This window comes from Bos mutus, chromosome 27 (assembly GCF_027580195.1).
Source record: "Bos mutus isolate GX-2022 chromosome 27, NWIPB_WYAK_1.1, whole genome shotgun sequence".
Taxonomy (NCBI): domain Eukaryota; kingdom Metazoa; phylum Chordata; class Mammalia; order Artiodactyla; family Bovidae; genus Bos; species Bos mutus.
This window is the reverse complement of record NC_091643.1, coordinates 5599346-5619373: the sequence shown is the minus strand read 5'-3', so window position 1 is coordinate 5619373 and position 20028 is coordinate 5599346. Positions and strand designations below refer to the sequence as shown.

General features: G+C 44.5%; 1 long non-coding RNA gene across 2 annotated transcripts in view; it reads right to left on the bottom strand.

Annotated features, from left to right (window-relative positions):
* Positions 1-20028, bottom strand: part of LOC138985924 (uncharacterized) — an 87650-nt gene that overhangs the window by 29680 nt on the left and 37942 nt on the right. Inside the window, exon 3 of one of the 2 annotated variants that reach the window (XR_011462853.1) lies at positions 13425-15143. The exons of the other annotated variant lie outside the window; for it this stretch is intronic. This is a non-coding gene — a long non-coding RNA (uncharacterized lncRNA). Of the gene's footprint in view, positions 1-13424; positions 15144-20028 lie in introns of those variants that run through there. 2 annotated transcript variants of the gene reach the window in all.

The window sequence follows — 20028 nt, the reverse complement described above, 5'->3', positions numbered from 1 at the left end:
GGAGAGATATGCTGAGGCTTTTGAGAGAGGATCATGGGAAACCTTGCAGCTTCCGCCAGGACCTCTTAGAAAGCCTCTCTTGGCCTGCTCCCTCTAAGGATTTTCTGCTGCTGCTGCTGCTAAGTCACTTTAGTCGTGTCCGACTCTGTGCGACCCCATAGACGGAAGCCCACCAGGCTCCCCTGTCCCTGGGATTCTCCAGGCAAGAACACTGGAGTGGGTTGCCATTTCCTTCTCCAGTGCATGAAAGTGAAAAGTAAAAGTGAAATTGCTCAGTCATGTCCGACTCTTAGTGACCCCACGGACTGCAGCCTACAAGGCTCCTCCGTCCATGGGATTTTCCAGGCAAGAGTACTGGAATGGGGTGCCATTGCCTTCTCCATTGAGGATCTGCTAGGAGACCTCTAAGCCATGTGGAAAGGCCATAGGGGCAGGGGCGAGGCGGGCAGCCCTGGCGGAACTCTCAGCCGTCAGCATCAGCTGCCATCCAGGGGATGTCCCACCCCAGAGGAAGCTTCAGATCAACATGGCCTCAGCCTCCATCTGATTTCAGTTGCTTGAGAAACCTCAGGCTTAGCCCAGACAAGCAACTGAGAGAGAGAATAAATTGCTTTAAGACATGTGTTGCTTCTGCTGCTGCTAAGTCACTTCAGCCATGTCTGACTCTGTGTGACCCCATAGACGGCAGCCCACCAGGTTCCCCGTCCTGGGATTCTCCAGGCAAGAACACTGGAGTGGGTTGCCATTTCCTTCTCCAATGCATGAAAGTGAAAAGTGAAAGGGAATTCACTCAGTCATGTCTGACTCTTCGCGACCCCATGGGCTGCAGCCTACCAGGCTCCTCCATCCATGGGATTTTCCAGGTACTGGAATGGGGTGCCATCGCCTTCTCCGAAGCCATGTGTTACAATGTAGCAATAAGAATCAGTAGCTGGGGATTAGCTGGCCTTTCAAGGATGATTTTGAACATGACTCCCTCTCTAACTGGTGATGTTGAGGCCATGTCATTTACAATGATCACCTCCAGCACACTCAGAAGTTCACTCAGTGACCCCATCCCACCTCTCTTGATGTTCTAATGAAAAGTTTGGTGAGGGAGAATTTGAAAGTTAAAATGAGACTTGGGGTTATCTGGGAAGTTTGATTTGCAGCGTCTCTGTTATGCCTGTTGCTGCACATACCTGAGATTTAACTAGAGCCAGAAATTGCTGAAAATGTGACGCAGTCTGTATTAAAAGGCTAGGATGGAGAGTGAGCACAGGAGGTAACCGAGTGATTGCCAAGCAACATAAGAGAATCCACGTTAGTGACACTTAGCATATGCAGGGGGGGTTCCAGATGTTTCTCAAACAGTTAATGCCAGTGACCATGCTGCTGGTTACTTTGTTGCATTTCCTCCCGAAATAGGACAGGTGACACAGGATGTCATTTACCTCCAAACCTTCAATTACTCAGGCAACCTGAGAGCAGGACCCTCCTGTGCTGTTCCTGAGCACAGAAGCCTCTCTGTGTCCCCTGATTTCTCGTTTCTAGAGAACAGACTGCAGCCTCCAAGACCTTCCCTGAGATCCCAAGGGCAGGTCCAAATGGTTTCTAATCAGGGAAGGGAGGGGCAGCCAAGAAACAACAGCACAGCCTTGGTGCGGCCTTGAGATTCAAAGGTGCCTGCTCCTGGGAAGGAGAGCTAGACCAGCCTAGACAGCATATTAAAAGCAGAGACATCACCAACAAAGGTCCGTGCGGTCAGAGCTGGGGCTCTTCCAGTGGTCATGCCTGGACGTGAGAGCTGGACCACAGAGAAAGCCGGGCGCCAAAGAATTGCTGTTTTTAACTGTGGTGCTGGAGAAGACTCTTGAGTTCCTTGGACTTCAAGGAGATCCAGCCAGTGCATCCCAAAGGAAATCAGTCCTGACTGTTCATTGGAAGAACATTGCTGAAGCTGAAGCTCCAACACTTTGGCCACCTGATGCGAAGAACTGACTTATTGGAAAAGACCCTGATGCTGGGAAAGATTGAAGGTGGGAGGAGAAGGGGACAGAGGATGAGATGGCTGGATGGTATCACTGACTTGATGGACATGAGTTTGAGCAAGCTCCGGAAGTTCGTGATGGACAGGGAGGCCTGGCGTGCTGCAGTCCATGGGGTCGCAGAGTTGGACACGACTGAGCAACTGAACTGAAATTGAACACCACAACTAATTTCTTTGAAATCTAAACATTTAAAGTGAAGTCGCTCAGTCATGTCCAACTCTTTGCAACCCCATGGACTGCAGCCCACCAGGCTCCTCCCTCCATGGGATTCTCCAGGCAAGCATACTGGAGTGGGTTGCCATTTCCTTCTCCAAAACATTCAAAGACCTCCCGTAAAGATTTGGGCTGGGTGAAAGGAGCACAAAAGGAAACTTTTATAAATTGCCTTCTGTGTATATGTTGCTTTAGATACGTTATCTAATTTAATCCCTACAGCAACTCTGTGAAGTTATCCTCACTTACAGAAAAAGAAATGGAGGCTCAGAGAGATCAACTTGGTTTGCTTCCTCCCCTTGCTTTGGTGCTTAACATTAAGAAATAGGAGTATAAACTCTAGAGTCAAACAGGTTTGAATTAATGCTCTATTTTCTTCAGAATGTTTCCATTAGAACTGGTTTTTTAATGTACAGCTCATCTCCACTTTTATATATGGCAGTTTCTCTATGACTTAGCTTTCAGAAAAGTTATGTTTTTCTTTAATGACCTAGTGTCTACTTTCTTTAACTCCTGACTTAACCTATCTGGTAAATATCCAGTGTTGGAGGTCCATTTAATTCAAATAGTAGCAGCATCGTGCATTGAAATAAAACAGGGAAAGAACACAAGTCATTTTCAAAGGTACAGAGGTGTAATTCTATGGTTGCAACGTTACTGTGCCATTTGGTCGCTGCATCTGCTTATTTAACTTCTATGCAGAGTACATCATGAGAAACACTGGGCTGGAAGAAGCACAAGCTGGAATCAGGATTGCCAGGAGAAATATCAATAACCTCAGATATGCAGATGACACCACCCTTATGGCAGAAAGTGAAGAAGAACTAAAGAGCCTCTTGATAAAAGAGAAAGAGGAGAATGAAAAAGTTGGCTTAAATCTCAATATTGAGAAAACTAAGATCATGGCATCCAGTCCCATCACTTCATGGGAAATAGATGGGGAAACAGTGGAAACAGTGGCTGTCCTTATATTTTTGGGCTCCAAAATCACTCCAGATGGTAACTGCAGCCATGAAATTAAAAGACGCTTACTCCTTGGAAGGAAAGTTATGACCAACCTAGACAGCATATTAAAAAGCAGAGACATTACTTTGCTGACAAAAGGTCCCTCTAGTCGAAGCTATGGTTTTTCCAGTGGTCATGTACAGATGTGGGAGTTGGACTGTGAAGAAGGCTGAGCGCCAAAGAATTGATGCTTTTGAACTGTGGTGTTGGAGAAGATTCTTGAGAGTTCCTTGGACTGCAAGGTGATCCAACCACTCCATCCTAAAGGAAAACAGTCCTGGGTGTTCCTTGGAAGGACTGATGTTGAAGCTGAAACTCCAGTACTTTGGCCACCTCCTGCCAAGAGCTGATTCATTTGAAAAGACCCTGATGCTAGGAGGGATTGGAGGCAGGAGGAGAAGGGGAGGACAGAGGATGAGATGGTTGGATGGCATCACTGACTCAATGGACATGAGTTTGGGTAAATTCTGGAAGTTGGTGATGGACAGGGAGGCCTGGCGTGCTGCAGTCCACAGGGTCATAAAGAGTCAGACACGACTGAGCAACTGAACTGAACTGAACCAATCAGAAGAATGTGTGTGAGCTGATCGAGCCCTGCACGCACAGACACACGCAGTGGATGGTGTTCCCACTGGGGCTCTGGTGCGCTGACTGTGGGACGTCCCAGCCGCTAGGCCAGCAGGCGGCTTCCCCACAGGCTGGTGTGAGTGCGTCACCAGTGCTACTGCCAATCCGCTCCTTTCCTGTCACTTGGATCCTTGGTTCTTACAGCCTCAATGGATAAAAAACTGACGTCTGCTACCATCTGGTGGACTGCATCTCAAATTCTCTAAAAGAACCAGTGAAGCAAAGCAAAACAAGAGGCCTCATGTTCAGAATGGGAGAAAATAGTAGCAAATGAAGCAACTGACAAACAACTAATCTCAAAAATATACAAGCAACTCCTACAGCTCAATTCCAGAAAAATAAATGACCCAATCAAAAAATGGGCCAAAGAACTAAATAGACATTTCTCCAAAGAAGACATACAGATGGCTAACAAACACATGAAAAGATGCTCAACATCACTCATTATCAGAGAAATGCAAATCAAAACCACAATGAGGTACCATTTCACGCCAGTCAGAATGGCTATGATCCAAAAGTCTACAAATAATAAATGCTGGAGAGGGTGTGGAGAAAAGGGAACCCTCTTACGCTGTTGGTGGGAATGCAAACTAGTACAGCCACTATGGAGAACAGTGTGGAGATTCCTTAAAAAACTGGAAATAGAACTGCCTTATGATCCAGCAATCCCACTGCTGGGCATACACACTGAGGGAACCAGAATTGAAAGAGACACGTGTACCCCAATTTTCATCACAGCACTGTTTATAATAGCCAGGACATGGAAGCAACCTAGATGTCCATCAGCAGATGAATGGAGAAGAAAGCTGTGGTACATATACACAATGGAATATTACTCAGCCATTAAAAAGAATACATTTGAATCAGTTCTAATGAGGTGGATGAAACTGGAGCCTATTATACAGAGTGAAGTAAGCCAGAAAGAAAAATACCAATACAGTATACTAACGCATATGTATGGAATTTAGAAAGATGGTAACAATAACCCTGTATACGAGACAGCAAAAGAGACACTGATGTATAGAACAGTCTTATGGACTCTGTTGGAGAGGGTGGGAAGATTTGGGAGAACGGCATTGAAACATGTATAATATCATGTATGAAACGAGTTGCCAGTCCAGGTTCGATGCACAATACTGGATGCTTGGAGCTGGTGCACTGGGATGACCCAGAGGGATGGTATGGGGAGGGAGGAGGGAGGAGGGTTCAGAATGGGGAACACAGATATACTTGTGGCGGATTCGTTTTGATATTTGGCAAGACTAATACAATTTTGTAAAGTTTAAAAATAAAAAAATTTTTTAAAATAAAATTAATTAATTAATTAAATTAAAAAAAAAAAAAAAAAGAGGCCTCATGACCTGGAATTCTCTGACAATGTTTTCTCCTTGTTCTCAAAACTGCGAGTCTACAGGCCAGTGTATCCTGTGTTATATTTGGAAAACATGGCACCCTCTGTACAGAGAGGAAAAGTAGCCCCAGAATAGCAGTGCTAACTATTCCGGGTCGGGGGCAGGGGTGGCCTTTTGCCAACAAGCCTTTAATGTGGATCCGTAGCTTCCTGCCAATTTTGCTTCCGTTTTTTTTACATGCAACACAGGATGGAAATATAAATGGTCTGTGATGCAACTTGCAACTGCTACCCATTAAAAAACTGTGGTGGTGACTTTTCCACTAACTAAGGGACCTTAACTCTAGGCCAGTGGTTCTAATTCTCTCTCAGTAATGTGCTTTTTCCCTGGTTCCAAACTGACAGCTGGAATTAAGCAAAGACTTGAGTTTCATTCTGCGGAATGACAATCTTATGGGAATGCTAAGAGGTAAGTAAAAAATGAGTCTACAATGTCTCATAGACTAAAATCATAAAAGCATCTGCAGGCATCATGAAGATGCAACAACAGAATGCAGAGGGTTGTAAATCAGACTGAACGCAGACTAGGCTGAAGAGTAAGTAATGATAGAGCACAGATTAGCTTCAGCAGTAATCCTGCAGGAACACATCTTACTGGGGCAACATCGGTCTTAGCATAAGCAGGCAGGAAGGGAAGAAGCAAACGGAAGGATTCAGAGTCCCGAACAAACAGGCATAATCTCTAAAATAAGGTAAAGTAACACAACATTAGATCTAACTTTTTTCAGTCTAAATGAAAGTGGGAAGAAATTAAAATTGTCTGTCACTAATCAGCCAGAATTGTTTATCAACCCAGCTGCTGCTGCTACTGTGGCTGCTAAGTCGCTCCAGTCATGTCCGACTCTGTGCGACCCCATAGATGGCAGCCCACCAGAGACAAGTTAAAAAAAAAAAAAGCGAAGACAGCACATTATTTGATACTGATAATCAAATAAATATGAAAGAAAAGGTAAGATGTTTGAAAAATTGAGAAAAGCCATTTAAAACATAAGACCCCCCCACTGAAGTAAACTTACCAGGGATGTCTTGCTAACTGGTTGATTGACATGAACCACTTTCCCATTACAGGCTGAAACTGAGCAGGACCCTGTGAGGCCTGCCCCAGCACAAAAGCCTTTCCACGTCCCCCATTTCCTGCTGGTAAGAAAAAGGTTTCGGCCTCCTAGACCTTACCTGCATTCCAAAGAGCAGATTCAAACAGTTGCTAATTAAAGGAGCGAGGGCATGCAGAAAGAGAGGGAACGCAGACAGGCAGAAACAGCGCAGTGATAAGGCAGCGTCCTAGCTCCTCCTCCAGGGACACACACACACAGTCTGACACAGATCTCTGAGTCCTTCTGCTGGAGCGAAGGCCCCCATCCAGGTGGAGGAGGGTGACTTCAGGCTGAGCACAAGCACGTGACCCCCGAAGCCTGGAACCAGAAGGCTAACAACTGAGATTCCCAGATCACCCTGTTACCTCCTCACCAACCCATCAGAGGAACAGGGCTTCACAGACCCTGAAGCCCTCCCCTCACGTTTTCCTTTAAAAACTGTTCCAAAAAACCACTGGGGAACTTGGGGGTTTTAAACTGTAGTCACCCGGACTCTTTGTCCGGTGCCCTGCAGTAAGTGTTGCACTTTCCTTCACTTCGACCCAGCATCAGTAGATTAGCTTTTCTGCTCAAGTGTGCATACCCACATTTGGTTTGGAAACAAAACTGTAAAAGCTCAAGACATGGGTGAGAAATAGCTCAACCAGACACTCCAGCAGCCCAGAGTCGTATTGAAACAAGAGAGAAGAGGGCTGGGCACAACCTTGAAAAGAATGACATCAGGGTGAGGAAAAAGAGCAAAAACCACTGAGAACCAACTAGGTCCAAGATGGCGGAAGACGTGACTTCCCATGGACTGTGAGCCTCATACATGTTCAATGTAGCACGGTGGCTAAATGGTACACCCGCAGGCGCCATGGCAGTCCTGAGGCTGACCATAAAAGGACAGAGTGGGCAGTGGCCCCGTTCCTGGAAATCTCTGCCCTTCCTCCAAAACAATTGGCATACTCCTCCCACACTTTAGCCTATGAAATTACCCAGTCCACGAAAACTAACCACGCCATATGTGGGGGTCTCTTGCCTCTGAGATGGCCCACACACCATTTGTGGAGAGTGTTTCTCCCAAAGCTACTCTCATCTTTTGAGAAACACCACATTCTGTCTGTGGAATGCGTGTCTCTCTAAATAAATCCACTTCTTACCTATCGCTTCGTCTCTCACTAAATTCTGTCTGTGGTGAGATATAAAGAACCTGAGCTTCACTAAGTCCTGAGACCAGGTGTATGATCTCAAAGGACAATGGGTCTCAGTCTCAATCTGATCTGTGCAGCTTCAGTGTTGGACCCAAATATAAGCTCTAGGAGATTTTACTGGCCTGAATGGAGCTCAGGAGGGGAAGACTGATGCTAGAAATGGTATGTGTCCAGGGAACTCCCTGGCAGTCCAATGGTTAGGACTTGACACTTGTACGCGTTCACTGCTCTGGCCTGGATTCTATCCCTGGCTGGGAAACTAAGATCCAGAAAGCCACAAAGTGTGGCCGAAATAAACTAAAAAAGTAAAAAAGAAGTAGGGTGCATCCAGGAACCCAGAAACCAGGAATGCAGTCCACAAAATAGAAACTAGCAGGATTCTGTGCCCAGAGAAGGCAAAGCGTCGAGGAAACTTGCCTTCTGGATGGGAAAAAAAAAGAAAGATTCCTGGGGGAAAAAAAAAGTGAAAACCCAGGCTTGCTCCAGTCATATGTGAAAGATAATAATAATAAATTGTTGTCTTTGTTATAGTTCTGGGGATAGCTCATTATACAGTGAAAGGTAATCAGTACCCAGAATTAGAAGAATGATTTTATACTTCTTTCGCTGGGCTGGAATTTCAGGCAAAGAAATTAACACTGGTCTGAAACTGACGAAACCCCTGAAGTAAACAAACCCACAAACAGAAGCAACAAAACCATTTTGAAGAGATGTGTCCAACTCACTGCAGCTCACACACTTGTAGCTCAAAATAAAGATAAGCTCGCAGTGAGAAGCGAAACGACAGTGGTGGGGGTGACATAGTGATGGGGATTGAGGTGTCAGTCCCCAGTTACGTAATAAGAGTAAATATACGTAATAAGTAAATAATGTACAATATACAGCCAAGGAATATGGTCAATAGTACTGTAATATCTCATACGGGGACAGACGGTCACCAGACTCCTCATGGCGATCATTTCATAGTGTGTGTAAATGTCAGCTCATTGTGCAGATTGCCTAAAACTAACATGAGAGTCTACATCACCTATAGTTCAATTTTGAAAATTGCAACTCACTTAAGGAAATAGACAACCATAAGAGACAGCAAACAAGAAAGAAATACAGAAAACTTTACACACGGGGAACTCTACTCAGTACTCTGTAATGACCTATATGGGAAAAGAATCTTAAAAAGAATGGACACATGTATATGCATAACTGATTCACTTTGCTGTACAGCGGAAACGAATACAACATTGTAAATCAACTCTACTCCAATAAGATTTTTTTTTAAAGAGAAAGAAACCTTTACAACCTAAAGACAGGAGTTTATAAATTGTGTATTTCAAATTATTAAACTTTTAAATAATGCACACCTTAGCTACTTCTTAATTTCTGAACCGTATCTTTATTCCTTTCGCAACACTGGTAGTAACCTCTGTTTCCTTTATCTGAAAATGGGGATGGGAAGAGGGAATTAACTAAAAAGGGCTCAAGGGAACATTGGGGTGATGAAAATATTCTATGACTTGACTGCTGTGGGATTACAAAACTGTGTTTTTATCAAAATTTGTTAAAGTGTGCATTTTACTGTAAAAGGGTGAATCTTACTCCACATAAATTAAACCTCAGCGCATGACACTTGAAAAATCACTCAGTCTGCTGCCTTTCAGGGGAGCCAGACAGAAGACAGAATGAAACAGACACTCACTCAGTGAAAAAGAATTTTTGCAAAGATTCCCCATGAAATAATCTCACCCAAACAAGCAAAGTCATGGGGAAAGGTTGGATTCAAGTCCTATGGAGGGCTTACGTATTTAAGTCAGTGAAGACTGACCTGAACACCAGGCCCCAAAAGCTGGTGAGGGTCAGATAGTGTCACAGGGAACCTGCTTCCCTGGGGAGATTCAGGATCAACTTCCGGCCACATCCATTTTTTAAAAATGTGTAACGGAAACATTTACATTCCTTTACAGCCCTGAAAAAGTAATAATTAAGTCTTTAGGAAACAGGTTTTTCACTGAAAAGTGACTCAGAACACATGAAATCATTCAAACCCAGACTTTGCCAGTAATAAATAATATAACCTTGCACCAAATACCTCATTTCTCCTTATGTTTGTGGTCATAAAAGGAATGAACCAGCAGCTCGCTCTGGTCCTGTCCTGCCTTTATAACCCAAAGTTTTATAACACGGTGGACTTAGGCAAGGAGCCACCAAAACTTCAAAGTCACAGTACTCAGTTGGAGAAAAATTAGAGACCTGTAAATTCTAACTGCCATGGCAGATTAAAGCTGTACCATTTCAGAGAGTACTAAAATCAGGCTTTCCTCAAAATCTCCATTGGGGTGGAGGGGTTTGCTGTGGAAACTAATTTCTCACAGATGCAAACAGAAGGAAAATGTTAATATTTATATGAAGTTTAAGAAGAATTAGAAAGTGAGTCTCATACATCATGTTCCGTTCCTTCTAAGTTCTATTTTAACTTTTTGTAAGAGATTATTTATGTAGCACTTCAGCCAGTATAAACAAAACATGGATTCTATTAAAAAATTACCAGCCTTTTTGCATGATTTATTTGGACTTCCCTTGTTCAGCTGGCAAAGAATCTGCCTGCAATGCGGGAGACTTGGGTTCAATCTCCTGGAGAAGGGAACAGCTACCCACTTCAGTATTCTGGCCTGAAGACTTCCATGGACTGTATAGTCCCTGGGGTCGCAAGAGTCAGACACGACTGAGCAACTTTCACTTTCATGCTAATTTCTGGAGTAAGCTTTCTTTCATCCCCTCAAATCTACATTATTCCACAGTCAGACTGTGATTTCAAAGAATCATCTATTTGGTCAGATCTAACCATTCAGATCGGAGAAGGCAATGGCACCCCACTCCAGCACTCTTGCCTGGAAAATCCCATGGATGGAGGAGCCTGGTGGGCTGCAGTCCATGGGGTCGCTGAGTCGGACACGACTGAGCAACTTCACTTTGACTTTTCACTTTCATGCATTGGAGAAGGAAATGGCAACCCACTCCAGTGTTCTTGCCTGGAGAATCCCAGGGACGGGGGAGCCTGGTGGGCTGCCGTCTATGGCGTCGGACAGAGTCGGACATGACTGAAGTGACTTAGCAGCAGCAAGAGCAGCAACCGTTCAGATCAGTGATGCTTGTTGTGTCTTCAGCTCGATAAGCATATATTTACTGCCTGGGAAAACAAACCCGCCTTCTCAATGTCCTAAGTGCTCTGAGCTTCTCTGTAGCACTGGATTCCATTTCTGCGTTAGAAACTCCGCTGTCAGGATTGTGACCGTTGTATAGCACAGTCTGTGCTAAGCTGGTGGAAAAGCTTCATTTCTCCCTTCACTCTATGAACCAATTTCTGGTAGTTTCATCTTTTTTCTACATGTCAACAAATAAACATTTTTCAAGACTGAAAAAGAAAGAAAGAAAGAAAAGTACCAACCAATCGCATGGAAACCCAGGGCAGGAAAACTAGCCAACCTTCAGAAGGTGCTGAAAGAGGGAACATCCGAGCTGAGGTTCCTCTTGATTACTCTGGAGCTTATTCAGGCACCAACTGGTAAACCGCAATTAAAGCCTGGCACCCAAAGAACCAAGCAGGACCCTGTGGGGCTCCTGGGCACAGAAGCCTTGTTGTGTCTTCCATCTCTTGTCTGTCAGGAATAGGCTTCAGCCTCCACCACCTTACCTGAGTTCCAAAGGGCAGGTTCAGACACTTGCTGATCGGAGAAGGGAGGGGGATTCGGAGACAAGGGAGGAGCAACCGAGAAACAACAGGGACCCTGGGGCAGGTCCCGGTTCCCCCTCCAGGGACATACAGTTTTGAGGACGTTATCCCACTGTCTGGCATTATCCCCTTTGTCTGGCAAAGCGATAAAGCTATTCTTGCTACTTTACCCAAAACTCTGTCGTTAAGATTCAATTTGGCACCAGTAAACAGAGAATGTTTTCCGCATCACTAATTTTCTGGAATTAGTACAGACCTCAAAGGTAAAGAGAAGGAAATGGCAAACCACTCCAGTGTTCTTGCCTGGAGAATCCCAGGGACAGGGGAGCCTGGTGGGCTGCCGTCTATGGGGTCCCACAGAGTCGGACACGACTGAAGCAACTTAGCAGCAGCAGCAGCCAAAGGAAAAGCCTCAGGCCTCCACAAGACTACCCTCATGTCAATCCCCACGGAACATCTGGGCCCCACCGTTACCTGCACGTCTGAATGGCTGGCTATCAATTCAGTGCTGTGCTGCTCAGTCATGTCCAGTTCTTTGCGACCCTATGAAATATAGCCCACCAGGCTCCTCTGTCCATGGATTCTCCAGGCAGGAATACTAGAGTGGGTTGCCATGCCCTCCTCCAGGGGATCTTCCCGACCCAGGGGTTTAACCCAGTTCTCTCTCCCACATTGCAGGCAGATTCTTTACTGTATGAACCCCCAGGGGGGCCCAGGGCCTCCCACAAACCGCTCAGCCTTGATAATTTGCTAGGCTGACTCACAGAATTAAGGAAGCACTATACCTGTGATTACAGTCTTATTGTGAAGGATACAGATCAGGACAAGTCAAAGGAAGAGACATAAAAGTCAAGGTTTGAGAGAGCTCTGAACACATAGTTTCCACGCCCTCTTCCCATGGAGTCAGGACATGCCACTCCTCTGGCATATAAATGTGTTCACCTACCTGGATGCTCCACTGAGCGCCCGAGTCCAAGTGCTGGCTGGGTTTCACTATGGAGCAGTATCGATTAGATGATCAGTCCTGTGACTGAGTTCCATCTCCAGCCCTTCTCCTCTTCCTACAGGTCAGACTGGCCCGCAGTCTCAACCCTCCAATCATGTTCTTGTCGTTCAGTCGCTAAGCCGTGTCTGACTCTTTGCGACCCCATGGACTGCAGCACGCCGGGCTTCCCTGTCCTTCACTATCTCCCAGAGCTTGCTCAAACTCATGTCCTTTGAGCTGATGATACCATCCAACCACCTTATCCTCTGTCGCCCTCTTCTCCTGCCTTCAATCTTTCCCAGAATCAAGGTCTTTTCTAAGGAGTCGGCTTTTCACATCAGGTGGGCAAAGTATTGGAGCTTCAGCTTCAGCATCAGTCTTTCCAGTGAGTATTTAGGGTTGACTTCCCTGGTGGCTCAGACAGTAAAGCATCTGTATATGATGTGGGAGATCTGGGTTCGATCCCTGGGTCAGGAAGATCCTCTGGAGAAGGAAATGGCAACCCACTCCAGTATTCTTGCCTGGAAAATCCCGTGGATGGAGGAGCCGAGTAGGCTACAGTCCATGGGGTTGCAAAGAGTCCGATATGACTGAGCGACTAAACTTTCAAAAACTTTCTAATCACGTAAGTGGTCTTTCTGCTGGCCAGCCCCCACCCTGAAGCTATATTTAAAGACTGACTTTGAGGCATTTCATTAGTATAAATTCAAGTGCGATCCAAGGGGCTTATGAATAACAAAGAGATTTCCACCACTTAGGAAATCTCAGGAGTTTTAGAAGCTCGTAAGGAACCTAGAATAAAGATCAGATGAATTCTTTATTACACAGCACAGCTCATCTCCAATTCTCTCTGTGCAATCTTTTTTAATAGTCTTTCTCTGCACAAAGGTATTCCTGGCTTCCAGATGCTGGTGGATCATGACCATCCCAGTAGCAGAGCTCCAACTACCTAACATCCCTAGGATACCATGTTAAATCTCTGGAGGAGAAAATCCAAGTGCCTCAGCTTGAGTTAAGAGTCCATTGGTCTAACAAGCTGTGAACAGAGGGCTAAGTCATAGGATGCTTCAAGTTGGGCTGACAATTCTCAGAGACTGATGCCAAAAACTCGGCCTCTGTACACCAGTGCTGAATTGACTCTCAGAGACAGAGTTTGGGATGAAGCAAAAAGAATAGCTTTATTGCTTTGCCAGGCAAAAGGAGACACAGCAGGCTCATGCCCTCAAAACTGTATCCCAACCCAGGGGAATTTGGTAAAAAATTTTTTTCAAACACCTGACTACCTTTGATGCAACACTTGCACTTCTAGGAATGCATTCTAAGACATCTCAAAGATTAAACAGCAATGTGTTCATACAAAAGTATTTATAAAAACTAAGAACAACCAAATGTACAATGATAGCAACTGCTTAAACAAAGTTTATCCATCCACAAGTTAACATTCTCTGCAACCACAGGAAAGTATGCTAGAACAGAATAGTAGTGTTCTGAATAATCAAGTGAAAAGAGCAAATAATGAGATTGTCTATGCTTATCTATACAATTTTAGATAGAGAACATTATAATACATATTATCTATAATAATTACATCTATAGCACATATTATTATCTATAAATTATAGATACATATTTAGATAATTTTAAAATACTCATCAGATATACACCAAAATATTAACAGTGGCTCTTTCTAGGTAGTGGGGGTATAGGAGATTTTTACTTTGTACAATACATAGTTCTCTGTTTTTCACAGTTTCCATAATAAATTAAGCTGCATTATTTTTATAGTCAGAAAACAATCATTTTTCAAAGTGCAGATTCTTCAAAGAGGGAGGCACCAGTTCTGCCCATCTTGTTTGCATGAGAGATGAATTCAAACAGTTTTCAATCCTCTCTGAGGCGGTCACAAAGGTGGAAGGGTGCCTTGGGTGGCTGCAAGTAAACTCTGTCTTCTCCACAAACTTGTGGAAAGTTTAAATATTCCTTCTCAAAGCAAAACACAAACATACATTTCTAAGAAGGGTAAGCTGCTTTTGATGATGATTTCCTACCAGAATAATCAAGCCATTATTCAGAATCTTCCAAAGCAATAATACAAACAATAACAACATCATAAAACATACAATAAAAAGCCTAAAACACAAAACCAAAACAAGATCATCTCATTAAATAATCCAAGAGATTCCTGTTTAAAATGTCTAGGCTCTTGCGACTTCCCCGGCGGTCCAGCGGTTAGGACTCTGGGCTTCTACTGCAGGAAGCAAGGGTTCAATCCCTGGTCAGGGAACTAAGATCCCTGCAAGCCATGTGGCACGACCAAGGCGGGAAATGCTCCTAGACTCTCACTAGAAGGAAATTTTTCAATAACAGTTTTGATTTAGGAATGACAACCCCAAAATGACTTGGTTTTCCTCTCTTCGTGGTGCTTTCATGGACATGTTTGGGTGCCTCTGAGGGCACTCAAGTGCTGTCTGCTAAGAGAAGTGTGATTGGTGGGAGAGGAAATGTATTTGCACTGTTCAAAAGCAAAACAGACCATGCGCTTATGATTTTTCGTGTATTTTTATCTCCTATAAGTATAGCATAACTGAGTTTAAGTAAGTCCACCTCTCTCTCTCTCCTCTCTTTCCCAAATATTTCTCCCACTTCATGCCAAGGTGGCCAGAACACACCACTATTAAATTACTCCCTGGATCCTGAAAGCATTTACTTTATGAGGAATCTCTCATTTACAAACAAATACTTCTCAAGACAAATTCAGCTCATCCTTGATTAGATGCAGTCATCTGAGAGTAAGACAGTGACCAGAAAGGTTGCACCAGGTGAGGGGACTGTATGCCAAGGACGCTCACGCGGGAAGGCACCTGGAAGCAAAAAGCAAAGGGAAAGGATCCTAAATGCAAGCACTGCAGATTATCCACACGAAGACGACGGATACAAGACTTAAATTCCAGGGGGAAAAAAGGATGTGCTTTTAAAATCTGATATCTCATTGGTAAAGAATCTGCCTGCAATGCAGGAGACCCCAGTTCGATTCCTGGGTCAGAAGATCCACTGGAGAAGGGATAGGCTACCCACTCCAGTATTCTTGGGCTTCCCTGGTGGCTCAGCTGGTAAAGAATCTGCCTGCAATCAGGAGCCCTGGGTTTGATCCCCGGGTAGGGAAGATGCCCTGAAGATGGAAAAGGCTACCCACTCCAGTATTCTGGCCTAGAGAATTCCATGGACTAAGAGTTGGACTGAGCAACATTCACTTTCACTTTTAAAACCCAGGCAGCATCCACTTTCTCTTGTACTCACTCAGTTGTGTCCGACTCCTTGTGACCCTACCGACTATAGCCCACCAGGCTCCTCTGTCCATGGGATTTTTCAGCAAGAATACTGGAGTGGGTTGTCATTTCCTTCTCCAATGCATGAAAGTGAAAAGTGAAAGTGAAGTCGTTCAGTTGTGTCTGACTCTTCTCGACCCCATGGACTGCAGCCTACCAGGCTCCTCCGTCCATGGGATTTTCCAGGCAAGAGTACCGGAGTCGGGTGCCATTGCCTTCTCTGTTCACAGGTACTAATTCCTGACAGTATCTTGCACCATAAACTGCATCTCTACGTCTCCTTCCAGAGAACACAACCAGCAACAATGCAAAGATAAATAGCTCGGATCATCTGACAATGGCTGGCCATTAAATCATTTGGAATACTTAGCTTTTGCTTTTGCACACATCTCTACTTCAGATGTCTCCACTGAATTACCATGTATTCATTTATTCAGTAAATGAATGCCTTGCGTGAGCTGGGCATTGTGCTTAGCGGAGGATGCATGAAAAATGTCTGTAAGGCAGACCCAGTTTGGGAAGTGAAGCAGCCCTCTTGCAATTGTGAAACTGAAAGTGATGGTCAAGGGGATGGGAAGCAGAAGAGAGACCCAGAAATAGCCTCCATGGAGCAGTAATGACTGCTGTGCTGCTGCTGCTGCTGCTAAGTCGCTTCAGTCGTGTCCGACTCTGTGTGACCCCAGAGACGGCAGCCCACCAGGCTCCCCCGTCCCTGGGATTCTCCAGGCAAGAACACTGGAGTGAGTTGCCATTTCCTTCTCCAGTGCATGAAAGTGAAAAGTCAAAGTGAAGTCACTCAGTCGTGTGCAAATCTTAGCAACCCCATGGACTGCAGCCCACCAGGCTCCTCGTCCATGGGATTTTCCAGGCAAGAGCACTGGAGTGGGGCGCCGTTGCCTTCTCCAATGACTGCTCGGGATTGCCTATCACGGGGCGCCGTTTCCTTCTCCAGTGACTGCTCGGGATTGCCTATCACTGCCCCTCCATTCTTTCTTCTTGGGGTTTCTACCACCTGTAGGGGAACACAAGTGCTAACTGAAGGAAACTCCCCACTAGTTGGCACTTACTAGTGCCTGAGCAATGTCACGTCTCAGCCACTGTTTGTTAGTTTATTAATTGACTAAGTGAACAGATGCTTGGTGCACATTCAGTCGTGTCCGACTCTTTGTGACCCCATAGACTGTAGCCCACCAGGCGCCTCTGCCCAGGGGATTTCCCAGGCAAGAATGCTGGAGTGGGTTGCCATTTCCTTCTCCAGGGGATCTCCCCAACTCAGGGATCAAACCCAGGTCTCCTGCATTGCAGGCAGTTTCTTTACCACTGAGCCACCAGGGAAGCCCAAATGCATGGTAGTCCTCTTACTATTATCCTACCCCATGTCCCCTGGTCAAACCCAGACAGACAGCCGGCAGTAGGGAGTAAAGAAGAGCCTAGTCCGTGCTTGCCCACCCCCTGGCTCAAATCTGCTCACCTCTTCTTTCCCTTTTCATTTCAAAAACATACTGGTTTGTTCCTGTTTTGGTATTACCACATGAAAATGAGCTTCCCTGGTGGCTTAGAGGGTAAAGAGTCCGCAATGAACAACAAGCAAAGCATTTCTCCAGTTATGAGATCAATTTGACGTGTTTTCATTCTATATCTCACATTGAAAGGAGAGGAAAATTTGATACCTGGGACATGGGGTTGCATAAACGTTTAGCATATTTAACTGCTTCAGTTTCAGAGGATCTCAGAGATAAATGGCATGTCTATAATTATCCCTCTACCATCAGTAAGCTTCAAATTACTAGGTGCTCTCAAAGGTAGAGAAAAATTTTAAGTGTTTTTAATGAAATTTTAGAAGTTGCATATTCAGTAATTTGGTATCTCATGGAGTTATAGACAAGGAGATGTCTTAGAGATTCTACTTACCTGAAGGGAGATTTTTCAACCAACCTATCTGACTGGGATATGAGAAGACCACCAGAAAAGCCTGACCACCAAGTAAATGCAAGGTCTTTGAGGTCCACAAAAGTATTCCACCAAATGTGTTTAGTTGAACTGCCTGGGTTTTGTAGGCATTTAAGTTCTGATTCTTGGCCTTAAAACTGATGGGTTACTTTCCCCAAAGTCAGGAGGATCATAAAAGGAGGAGACACATTCATAAAGCCATGAAGAACCACCAACTTTTAAAAAACGAGGCATCACTGAGGAAATATAGACCTGGAAGGGGCCTCAGAAATCATGCAACTGGCTTCATTATTGCAGGTGAGGGGCAGAGGCCCAGCTGGTCACACTTCAAACAGATCAGAGTTGCATCTCCCAGTGCCCAATACGGGTCTTATGCCATCCACAGAGTGGTGCAAGAACATGTGTTTTCAACAAACATTGCCACTGGTCAGTGTCATGGCCATTCAATGGCTCCCCCATCCCTAATGTTTTGAAAACCTTTTTTTTATCTAAATATTAAGAAAATCCAGACTTTCTGGGCTTCCCTGGTGGCTCAGACAATAAAGTATGTGCCTACAATGTAGGAGACCTGAGTTTGATCCCTGGATCGGGAATAGCCCCTGGAGAAGGGAATGGTTACACACTCTAGTATTATTGCCTGGAGAATTCCATGGATAGAGCAGCCCATTGGGCTACATTCCTTGGGGTCACAAAGAGTCGGACACGACTGAGTGACTAACACTTACTTATGTGCTTTATAGCCTTTCTAACCATTTAAAAGCAACTGAAAAAATTAATAAAACTCTCATGAGGCCAGGACAAGATTTGGAGAACTGAGCTGGTCTAAATCAATGATGAGGAGAAGACCAGATAGTAAGTATTTTAAGCTTCATGAGCCACAGGTTCTTTACAGCAGCAGCTCCCCACTGCTATTGTATCAGGATCGCAGATCAGAGGGGATATGTAAATAAATGGGCATTACTGTGTTTCCAATAATACAGGCATTACTATGGACATTGTAAGTCGAATTTCATATAATTTTCATGTGTCATGAAATAATATCTTTCTTTAATTTTGTTTTGGGAACCACTTAAAATTGCAAAAAGCTTTCTTAGCTCAAAGGCCATACAAAATGACAGTCAAGATTTGGCTCAGGGGCCAGCATTTGCAGATCTCTGGTCCTGATGGTGAAAAGAGATGCAAAGAGTAACTAAACTTCCTTGTCCCGGAATCCCAGGGTGGCTTTCAGAATGAATACAAGAGCTCTGCTCCTAACTAGGCCGGCCAGTCTGACTTTTTAATATGAGTATTCCAATTGTCATTTGTTTTTCTTTCAGACATTCGTTTTCCCTAGTTTGTTTTTATATATTTTATCTGTCTATGTATGTATTTTTGGTTGTGCTGGGTTTTCACTGCTGCGTAGGCTTTTCTCTGGTTACAGCGACTGGGGGCTATTCTCTAGCTGGGATCTGCGGGCTTCTCTCTGCGGTGGCGGCTCTCATTGCAGAGCACAGGCTCTAGTTCACAGCAGCTTTCAGTGGTTGTGGCGCCTGGGCTCGTAGTTGCCGTTCCCGGCTCTGGAGCACAGGCTCGATAATTGTCACTCGTGGGCTTAGCTGCTCCGAGGCCTGTGGGATCTCCCTGGATGAGGGCTCGAATGTGAGTCTCTTGTATTGGCAGGCAAATTCGTCACCACTGAGCCACCAGAGAAGCCTTGAATTGTCTTAACAGTTTATCCAGTTTATTCATATTGTCTTGTTTGATCTTTGCCACGTTCAATGAGTTACACAGAGCAGGTATGTGTGTGTGTGTGTGTGTGTTTATGTATTACATTTCAAATTTGTTCATTTTTCATACAAGTTATGATCACCCTGGTGGCTCAGATGGTAAAGAATCCATCCTCAATGTGGGAGACATGTGTTTGATCCCTGGGTTGAGAAGATCCCCTGGAGAAGGGCATGGCAACCCACTCCAGTATTCTTGTTCGGAGAATCCCCATTGACAGAGGAGCCTGGCAGGCTACAGTCCATGAGGTCGCAAAGAGTTGGACATGACTGAGTGACTAAGCACAGCACACACACACACACACACACAATCACCATAACTGAAGAAAATTCACCCAAGAAATCTCGAACCCAGGAAAAAATATTTGGTGTTTTTCTTTATATTGCTCTACTCTTTTTTCATATGCAAAATTTTACTGAATTGGCATCATAATGTTAATAACATAGTAAATTCCAGTTTTTCACATAATGAATCCAAGCATTACGCCGAATCACTAAATAGGCTTCATGGTGACTAGTTAAGATTCTTTTGTACTCTGTCATCATTTACTTAATCTTTTCTCACTTGTTGGACATTTGGGGATTTTTCAGTGATTTACCATGATAAATAATGCTGCAATGAATGTCATTCTCCTCTTTACTTTTATAGGAGTATTTTCTTATGATATCCCCAGAAGGAGGATTACCAGATAAAAGGATACGAACAC